Here is an 11,312-nt window from a genome sequence, read left to right on the forward strand (position 1 = left end):
TACACGCTAACGTCAGAAAACGATTTCGCACCAATCGCGTTGTTGTTGGTCGTACGGATCAGAAATGGCAAGCCGATTTAGCCGACCTCAGCAAATTATCAAAGGAATGAAATTTTCGTTAACTGTGATTGATGTATTTTCAAAGTACGCGTGGGCCGTGCCAATCAAATCAAAACCTGCTGATAGCGTGCTGCAATCTTTTAGCGATATTTTAGCCGGAGGTCGAAAACCGGCGATCCTACAAACAGATGCCGGTGTGAACGGAATGGTAGTCCTAGTAACGCAAGTCCGACCGGACACTAAGTCCTGGGAACGCAAGTCCTAGGTCTAGCGTTGCTAGGAATGGAGAATTACTAGGATTTAACGTCCGCAGGACAACAGTTACCAAGGAATGCGTGTCCCACCGCCAGGAATCTAAGTCCGGATGGGACCTGTTATCCTGATTTACACTAGGAATATATGTCCACTCCCATTTTTCTCTCGCACTTAAAGTGAGTGATAGATAGATAATATAATATAATATAAAAATTACTTTTAAAATATTTCACCCAAACAAATACAATGGAATAAAAAAGGTTTATGAAGAATAACACTTGTTACATTTTTATATATTTATTTCAGTTCTTTTATTTATTCATCTGCAACATAAACTTTCAAATTTGCCCTGTTTACGGCGCCTTTCAGTGTGCACCCGCCTTCAATCTGGAGGATGTAAGATCCAGATTTGGATGTCCCCTTCACAACGTAGGGCCCCAGCCAGGGGTTTTCTTGTTTGCCCCCCTTTCTGTCACTCCTTCGTAAATTTCTTTTCGACACTTTTGTTCCCACGGTAAGAACCTGTAAAATTAATTTAGATACCATAAGTTGTCTTGATTACCATCCTCCACGCCTCAGGCTTGTTCACGGCAATAGGGTTAAGCGGTGGAGAGCCGTTGTTGCTCTTTTTGTTGACACGCTGACATTTGTCTCATTTTAAAACTAATTTTCTTATGTCCTCTACCATGTTTGGCCAATAATATATCTGTTCAACCTTGGCCAGTGTCTTATCTCGTCCCAGGTGACCAGCTTAAATTTAAAAACAAGGAAATTAATGCATCGCATTTTATAGACACTTCACGTTTTTCAATGTCTGGAATTATGTCACACAATTAAATAAAGCAACGTATACGCGGTATTGTGAATACGGAATTATTTTAATACATACTTACCAAGCGGTGATGTATGCAGTGTATCCAAAATTTTTTCACTTCTTCCCTGTTTCTTACAAATTTTCGCCATACTCCACCAACATCATTATCATTATTATCATTATGCCCTTCATCTGCTACGTCCCTCACTTTCCTCTTGCTAACTCTGTAATAGAGCTTGCCTTGTTCAATCTGAAATAAGCATTACAATATGTATATATGTGTACTCATGATGTTAAAGGAATTATTGACCTATTGACCTTATTTTGTTCGAGTTTAAAACTGAGAAAAGGAATCGTAAACAGCTGCCCCAGGACCTAAAATCCCAAAAATGGTAGTCCCCTGGACCTAAAATCCCAGAAATGGTAGTCCCCAGACCTAAAATCCTAGAAATGGTAGTCCCCCGGACCTAAAATCCCAGAAATGGTAGTCCCCCGGGCATAAATACCCATGAAATAGTAACCCCCTGCAGGACATTTATTCAAGGTACATAGGTCCATTGGACACACATCCCTGGAATTGTATGTCTGCGTATAGTGTGACCTCTAATAATATTGCATATTTAACATCATTAAAATTGAAAGTTTACTTCTAATTAGACTTGCTTGTTCTCCGAATAACTTTTTCTGTGTTGGTGTTGTCTCGATAGGATACGTGCCCTCCTGAAGATATTGGAAAATAACTTCAACTTCGGGCCTGGTCCGTATGCTGCTTGTCCCTTCCATATCAAACGTCTAGTGAGGGTGTGGTATTCATATATGAGCGGTATTTATAGTAGAACAAGGTAGCGTGTGACATATGTATGTAACCAATCAAAAAATTTGCTACGTGGCAAAAATGACGACCAGGATAAAACAAAAGAAAAAAAAACCCACACGAAAAGTAAACATAATTTTATTTCTGTAAACGAAATTCGAACCAACATCCACTTACACAATTTCTCTATACAGTATCCATTATACTGCACAGCCTTACCACTACACCAGGGAGACGAACTGGCAAACCGCCGATTTTATGGAGTACTTATATGTACTCACCAAAGCATAATATTACTGCCAATAGTCATTATTCACTAGTTGCTATTTTAAATGGTCGGACATAGTTATAGGGCGGACCTCCATTCCGTTGACTAATGTAAACGTAATGCAGGTCCGCCAGGAATAGAAGTCCTACCCTTTATTATATCAGGAATGCAGGTCCCATTAGGACTACTATTCCTCAGGAACGGTGGCCCGTAGGATTCCGGACCTGCATTCCGTTCACACCGGAACAGAATTTACAAATAGAAAATTCCAGGCATACCTGAAAGAACAAGGAATAACCTTTTTTCACGACAAAGTCGGAACGAAAAAGTTCGATCGTGGAACGTTTTAACAGAACCTTGAAATCTAATATGTTCAAATATTTCACCGCTAACAGTACGCTGACGTACTTACACGCACTCGACCAACTGCTGACGGGGTACAACTGGGCTAAACACCGGAGTATAGGCATGTCGCCGACAGAGGCCTCGAAAGAAAAAGATTTCGATGCCGTATGGAATAAACTATACGGGGGTATGAATTTCGAAAAAGCAAAGTTTAAATTCAACGTGGGAGACACCGTGCGATTGAGCAAACATAGGTCTCCCTTTGCGAAAGGCTACGAGCAGGCTTGGACGCAGGAGTTGTTTACGATAACGCAACGTTTAAACAGGTCACCGCCCGTCTACAAGGTGGAAGATTACGAAGGAGAAGAGATAGAGGGTGTTATGTACAAACCTGAAATGATTCGCGTCGTGATGAAAGACGATGTGTATAGGATAGAAAAAAATTTAAATCAAGAGGCGAGGGTAAATCGAGGGAATATTTCGTTCAATGGTTAGGTTATCCTGCGATATTCAGATCTTGGGTCAAAGCGTCCGCTGTGAAAACGCTATAAAAGATATTTCGTTGCTCTTAAAGATCAGTTTGAACGACGGCCTCGTCCTTTCACGTTATCTTACCATCCAATAGCAGTTTTAATTATTTTCCGAACAACAGAGCCGAGTCATTCCAGACAAAATTGTCATCAACCTTGCATTTAGTTGGCGACTACGAAGTTGCATTAGTTGAACTACAATACCCGAAAACGTGGAAAAATGTGAAAGACAGTGCCATGACGTATTACGATGGGTTGAAGACAAATACATTAACTGTCCCTGCTGGATACTATCCAACGGTCAATGATCTCATAACTGCAATCCACGATGACCTATCAACTACCGGAAAAACAAACATCACGTTAGGGTATAATATCATAACGAGACGAGTTACAGTTCATTTACGTTCCGGTGCAAGTATCGATTTTACCGGCGATGTAGGAAAAATGTTAGGTTGGGCAACAGACACCAGGGTAACTTCAGACGCCAGGGTAACTTCAGACTAAACCATCTCACAAGTAGAGGAAGAAGATATTTTTATTGCACCGTAGTTATATTAACACGATAGTACAAGCCTTCTGAACATGACACTGTAAGTCCGGTCGCATATTTTGATACACACGTAATATGTTAACTATAGTAGGCCTAAATTCATTTCATCCCCGAAAACCTATCAGTGATATCGATAATAGCAACTGCGAGTTACTCATATTTCACTGATGTATAGACATACATGAATATTTAAGAACGGCTCTTTCCGATACACGTGTTTTACAGACACAAGAAATATCACTGAACCTACCTTGCGACCAGTACACTCCGGTTTCCACTGGATTTTAAGCCCCTGCAGGCAAGCCAACGTTTCAACTGAATATTGGAATGTTCAGCTGCTGTTTCATAGGAAAATTTTGCTCCTGGGACATCATCCTCGGTCAATCTAACGAAGGAAACCGTTAGTGTCCCTTCCTTCGCCATTGAAATTCAACGTGCAGACTGCTGTACTTGTCCGACTTCCGCGTTCAGCAGTGAACTCATTAATATGCATGAGATAGTAGTGACGCAATAGGTTGCTTCTCGCTATTGTATAGGCATGCTTTAAGCTTGTTCTAGAGATAATAACAGTCGGGTTTAACAATAGATAGCGAGCTATAGTAAGACCCCCTCCTCTTTAACTGATGATTTACACTTTTAATTGACCGTACTTTCGTATATTGTATGATCATACAGCCCGACGTCCCCCTGTTGCACGTTGTAGTTTGATTGTCATTGCGCCTATGTCAATGCACCTCATTTAATTTCAATATTATAATATAAGCATAATATAAGTAATATGTTATTTCCTTATTCTTCTTTCATTATCATTCATGTTTTATAAATACTTGAACGCTTGAATGCAGATATTTCAAATTAAAACGTAAGTACATAAATAAATTATACATTTATAAATTAATGCAATAGGAATTTTTTGAGACAGATTGATGCTGACGCTCATGCATTTCAACCAAACAAACAATAATTAGTTCAATTTTTGACTGCAGAAATTTCATATAGGATGAAATAACTGATAACAAATTTAACTAGCAGTTTGTTAGCAACACTAAAACCAGCTGCGCGTGCCAAACTAGTGAACAAAAAAACAGTTCGCTTCGCGTGGCACGCCTTAGCATGGGTTTAGCCTCTTCAAGCTATAATCCTATCGCCGCAACAAACAATAGGGACCTTCTGGCTGATGTATCCTGCTGTTAATTACACCTAGTTACAGCGGATTGTCACGCTCGCGCTGGGCCACAGACACCGGCGTCATGGGGTTCACTCGTATTAAGTATTGTGTTATTCCACCTAAGCTATTGTGTTTGTGCGTTCGAATTTTGAAGGGATTTATACGGCCCTCCATTGTTTGTCCGCCCCCTTCTATTCACAAGATAGGGATTAAAACATTTCGAACGTTGTTACACCGGTGTACAACGGAAACAAAATTATTCCGACCACTGTATATGCCGTCAACAATCGTTTAGCGACCCTATCATTATACACTCACTCTATTTTATTTTCCATCGCATTAATCACAGTGTAATCTTCAAATGGTCCACGGGGTAAATGTACACATTCTTAATCCTAGTACGGTATGAAGATGTACTTCAAACGGCCATCATAGAAACTGAAGCGGTTGTCAACAGCCGGCCGTTGACCGCCGTCAGCGATGACCCCAACGATTTTACGGCCGTCACTCCAAATCACTTTCTGATCGGTCGAGCAGATCCAAGACCACCACCAGGGCCACTTATAGATGTTAGTCACCGCAAACGCTGGAGAGTTGCCCAAACCTTAATCACTCACCTGCGGGAACGTTTCCAGAAAGAATACATACCGGAACTTACCAAGCGACAGAAATGGTTTGCCACAAGCCGAAATTTACACGAGAACGACCTTGTATTGATCGCCGACGACAATTCGCCGAGAAAACTCTGGAATTTGGCTCGCATTATCAAACCTCTCCCTGGTAAAGATGGCAAGGTCCGTGTTGCTGAATGCAAACGATTCATGGGAAACTGATCCGCCCAGCAGCCAAGTTGTGTCTCCTTGAAGCCTCCAGTCAACATTAATTATATATTTATTTTTTGACACTGTCGCTTCCAGTTAGTCGTATTACTGCGAGGGGGTATGTCAGCGACAGTTACTCAACTTCCCTACTTAATGAACTCTGCCAATAGTGAACGCATTCAACACCGTAACTGAGCAGTTTTTGCGTCCAGCTGCTATATAAGCTGGACGTTTTCTACAGCGGTATGCAGTGCGGCATCAACACACTCCGACGACCACAGCTTGTAGCAACGACAGGCAGCTCGACAGAAGAGGTTCTCTCCAGCGCCTCGCACCGGCCTACGACTCCGCGGTCACCCCGGCGGCTCGACAGCAGCGGTTCTCTCTAGCACCTCGCACCGGCCTTACGACTCCGCGGTCACCCCGGCGGCTCGACAGCGGTCTACTCCTGCTCCACTCATCGGCCCAAGACTCGACGGTCACCCCGGCGGCTCGATATCGGTCTACTCGACTCCTGCGCCACTCATCTGCCCACGACCCAGCAGTCATCCCGGCGGCTTACGACAGTGGTATCTCTCGATAGCAGTCCAACCGACAGCGATCCATTTCGATTTGGTTTAATTTTATTTTCATTCAATTTTTGTACCCATTTATTCGCTATTAAATTATTTATTTATTTATTTTCTTCGTTCTTGTTGCTTCTATCACCGTCTCGTCCTAAACAACAACATTATTGAAAAACTAATTAACAGAAAAAAAACTAAAATAAAATACATTATTATAACGTTAAGCAAACATTTATCAGCACGAAATGGAAACGTTATTATAACGTATGTATTTTGTTTGTGTTAATGGCTAGCTGGGTGAATAAGACCATCGAAGTTGTAGAATTAAAATTGGAAACAAAGGTAACAGTTAGAAAACCCGTGTTTTTTATTCTGCCTTACCTGTATTTAAATTTTGATTGCAGTGCCATCAAAACCAGCAGTCCTTTACGAAGTATCAAGTAATAGCTTAAAAATGAGCTGGAACAGGATCAACGAACCAAGTGTGGACAAAATAACTGTGGCATATAGGCGGGGAGATGCCTTTATTTGTCTACAGACGACTAAGGATGTATCTGTCACGTCTACGAGCTTTAATAACCTCCAACCAGGCACTCCGTATGAAGCAGAGGTTATTTTCCACTGTGGAGACAAATCGAGTTTAAGTGGTGTGATTGATTTTACGACCCGTAAGTCATTTCTAATAAAACCAACAAATATCTATAGAAGACAGGATCACAACACAGCTAAGCACATTCAAAACAAAACAAAAAAAAAAACACAAGTCAAACTATTCAGTGATATAACTTTTTTTCCACTATCCCCATGATTTTGGTTTATCTAAACCTGAATTTTCCCCAATTTTCCCCGGCATTTTAATTAGCATGATTGAGTGTTTGAGGTCCACATTAGAATATTTCTCATGTCTGGTGAACTTTCAATTTTTCAAACAGAGATGCAGATGTAGTACATGTAAAATTGCACAACCGACAATGGTTTAGCTTTTTTAATGACAACAAATACATGCGCTGTATACATACAGATTTTGTGTCATTCTATTTAGTACATGTTTTAATATAGATGGTATTGCACTGGCAAGGTTCAAATCATACATGTCTGAGCGTGAACAGTCAGTCTCGATAGGCAGGTACAAATCACCATCAACACCACAATCTTGTGGCGTACCACAAGGCTCTGTACTCGGGCCCCATCCTGATCACTTTTAACACGTCACCAATTGAGGGCATTGTTTCTAAGCACGGTTTTAAACTAATGCTCTACGCAGATGACCCTCAAATTTATATTGTTTGCGTCAAGCCATCAGATGTGATACCATATATCCAGAAATGTATAAGTCAGTTGAGCCAATGGCTTAACGCCAACTCGCTTGTTTTCAATGAAAACAGAAGTAGTTCACTTTACTTCTCGCTCTTCTATAAGATACAGAAATATTAGACATATTAGAAATCGAAAACAACAATGTCATAGTAAAAGATAAGGTTAAAAACCTAAGAGTAATTTTGATAACAGGTGCGATATGACCACCGACATCAGTAAAATGCAGAACTGCTTTCTATGGTCTTTAAAAAATCTCCAAACTATCCTGCATCCTCGATCAAAGGTCAAATGGAGATGCTTGTCCTTGCCTTCATAACTTCACGTCTTGACTATGGAAACAGTCTACTGCCTAAGTACCAACTGAAAAACTGCAATCCGTTCAAAATGTGCTGCAGCACGACTGCTGACCAAATCCCTTCTCAGATCAAACATTTCACCCATCTTATTCAAACTACAGGTGCATTGGTTTCCAGGGCAGAGAATTGTTTTTAAATAACTGCTGTTTGTTTTTGAATTCACCAGGGGTGGATGCCCTTCATATTTTAACTCTATGCTACATCCAAATAAAGCAAATCTCACCAGGTCCACCACATCCACCTCTACTCTTAGCTTTTACCAAGAATGAAAACAAAAAACATCAAAAACCTGCGGCCACAGGGCATTTTCAAATGCAGCTACCATTTTATGGAATGGACTACCCTCGTACATTCGGACTATGGATAGTGTTGAGGTTTCTAAAAAAATTGAAAACATTCTCATTTGCACAGTACTTTAATTATTTTTGATACTTGAAATTGTATATTTTGTCATATATCATAAAAATTATTTAAACTACTACTATTTTAACCAGCAATCAATTATTTTAACTGTTTTATTCACCTCAGCTTTTATATTTAGACAATTATAATTCTTTATTATTATTTTTTTTTATTTTTCTTTATTTATTTATTTATTTATTTATTTTTATTTATTTATTTATTTATTTATTTATTTATTTATTTTTATTTTATTTTTTTTTTGTAAACAGCACTGAGACAGAAGTATAGTGCGGTTTTAGGAAATTATTATTATTATTATTATTATTATTATTATTATTATTATTATTGTGCAAATGTTCTTGCAGATCCTGTCCCGCCAGAAACATTTTATACTACGGCTGTGTCTACTTCAACAGCCAACATAGAATGGAACAAGCCGAATGGCCAGTATGACCACATGGTTGTCACTTTCACTGACTTGACTTCTAAAAAAACATCTGAAAAACAAATTAAAGAACTCAAGCATCGTTGCACTAATCTTCACCCTGCCTCTTGGTACCGTTTGTCCGTTGTGACAGTAAAAGGATCAAGGACAAGTGCAATAAAGTATTACGATTTCTGCACAGGTATATACAAAATATACATTTGAAAAATTAACCTTATTTCAGTGGCAATTCACTATCTGGTTATTTGTCAACATGTGCTGTATACATGCATATGTACATTTGAAAAATGCATGGAGATTGGCAACGGGAAGTTGTCAAGTCAATATATATTTCAACTATAAATGTTTGGTAGATTAAACAAGTCAAAATCAAGGAACTGAAAATTGATATTTTGAATTAAAAGAATTGAGCAGTTGTAAATGTTTGTTTTTTTTTTCATTCACAACTATTGCATTATGTTAAATAATATATATTCAAGACTATAGCAAGGTGGAAGTAACTTTTAAGTAAAATCTATATAAAATCTATATGAAAGGTGACATGTTTGTCGCTATTGGTTGTTAAGATTTTATCCTTGTGATGCTATATTTTCGGGGAGGTGCATCTTAATTAATAGGTGGATATTGCTAATTTGGGATTACTTTGTAATTGTTCATTCATTTACAGCTCCTTTGCCCCCCAAGGACATTTCCATCAATCCTCAAGCGCATACTGCAAACATACAATGGGGGTATCCAAACAAACGTAGAGACGACGGCATCAGTTTCGAAATCAAGTATTGGGAAGTGGATAGTAACGGGCGTGAAAAAACGGTATTTTCTGAAACCTTGCAGACAACACTTGAGTCATTAACTCCAGGGTCACAGTACTTGGTACAAGTAAGGGCTGTCTTCCATGGAACAAAGAATGAAGCTTTCAAGGGGAAATCGTTTATTACAGGTTATTGTCAAGCAAGTTTTGCACTATTTAGAAATGCTAGCAGGTAGCAAGATGTATCCATGTATTTGTATTTCAGTGCGTTTGTTTTATTTTGATTTTACAATGGGTTTATTGTTTTACAATTAATGTACTCCGTATATGATTAGACTGGGTGGCAAAGAAAGGACCTTGTTTATTTGTAGACTAAGGCAGTGTACGGTACTACCAGTAAAATAATGTAGTTTCGTCAACTAACAACTGAACTCGAGTTGGCACAATCTGAGTTATGTTGTTTATTAAGAAACTATTATTAAAACGCTGATTGCGTAACTCGTCCTTGCCTTCATAACTTCACGTCTTGACTATGGAAACAGTCTACTGTATGGTCTTCCTAAGTACCAATTGCAAAACTTCAATCCGTTCAAAATGTGCTGCAGCACGACTGCTGACCAAATCCCTTCTCAGATCAAACATTTCACCCATCTTATTCAAACTACAGGTGCATTGGTTTCCAGGACAGAGAATTGTTTTTAAATAACTGCTGTTTGCCCTGGGTGGATGCCCTTCATATTTTAACTCTATGCTACATCCAAATAAAGCAAATCTCACCAGGTCCACCACATCCACCTCTACTCTTAGCTTTTACCAAGAATGAAAACAAAAAACATCAAAAACCTGCGGCCACAGGGCATTTTCAAATGCAGCTACCATTTTATGGAATGGACTACCCTCGTACATTCGGACTATGGATAGTGTTGAGGTTTCTAAAAAAATTGAAAACATTCTCATTTGCATAGTACTTTAATTATTTTTGATACTTGAAATTGTATATTTTGTCATATATCATAAAAATTATTTCAACTACTACTATTTTAACCAGCAATCATTTATTTTAACTGTTCTATTCACCTCAGCTTTTATATTTAGACAAATATAATTCTTTATTATTTTTTTTATTTATTTATATTTTTATTTATTTATTTATTTATTTATATATATATATATATATATATATATATATATATATATATATATATTTTTTTTTTTTTTTTTTTTTTTTTTGTAAACAGCACTGAGATAGAAGTATAGTGTGGTTTTAGGAAATTATTATTATTATTATTATTATTATTATTATTATTATTGTGCAAATGTTCTTGCAGATCCTGTCCCGCCAGAAACATTTTATACTACGGCTGTGTCTACTTCAACAGCCAACTTAGAATGGAACAAGCCGAATGGCCAGTATGACCACATGGTTGTCACTTTCACTGACTTGACTTCTAAAAAAACATCTGAAAAACAAATAAAAGAACTCAAGCATCGTTGCACTAATCTTCACCCTGCCTCTTGGTACCGTTTGTCCGTTGTGACAGTAAAAGGATCAATGACAAGTGCAATAAAGTATTACGATTTCTGCACAGGTATATACAAAATATACATTTGAAAAATTAACCTTATTTCAGTGGCAATTCACTATCTGGTTATTTGTCAACATGTGCTGTATACATGCATATGTACATTTGAAAAATGCATGGAGATTGGCAACGGAAGTTGTCAAGTCAATATATATTTCAACTATAAATGTTTGGTAGATTAAACAAGTCAAAATCAAGGAACTGAAAATTGATATTTTGAATTAAAAGAATTGAGCAGTTGTAAATGTTTTTTTTTTTTTTTTC

This window comes from Lingula anatina, chromosome 7 (genome assembly GCF_051362555.1).
Source record: "Lingula anatina isolate TDL-2025a chromosome 7, LinAna3.0, whole genome shotgun sequence".
Taxonomy (NCBI): domain Eukaryota; kingdom Metazoa; phylum Brachiopoda; class Lingulata; order Lingulida; family Lingulidae; genus Lingula; species Lingula anatina.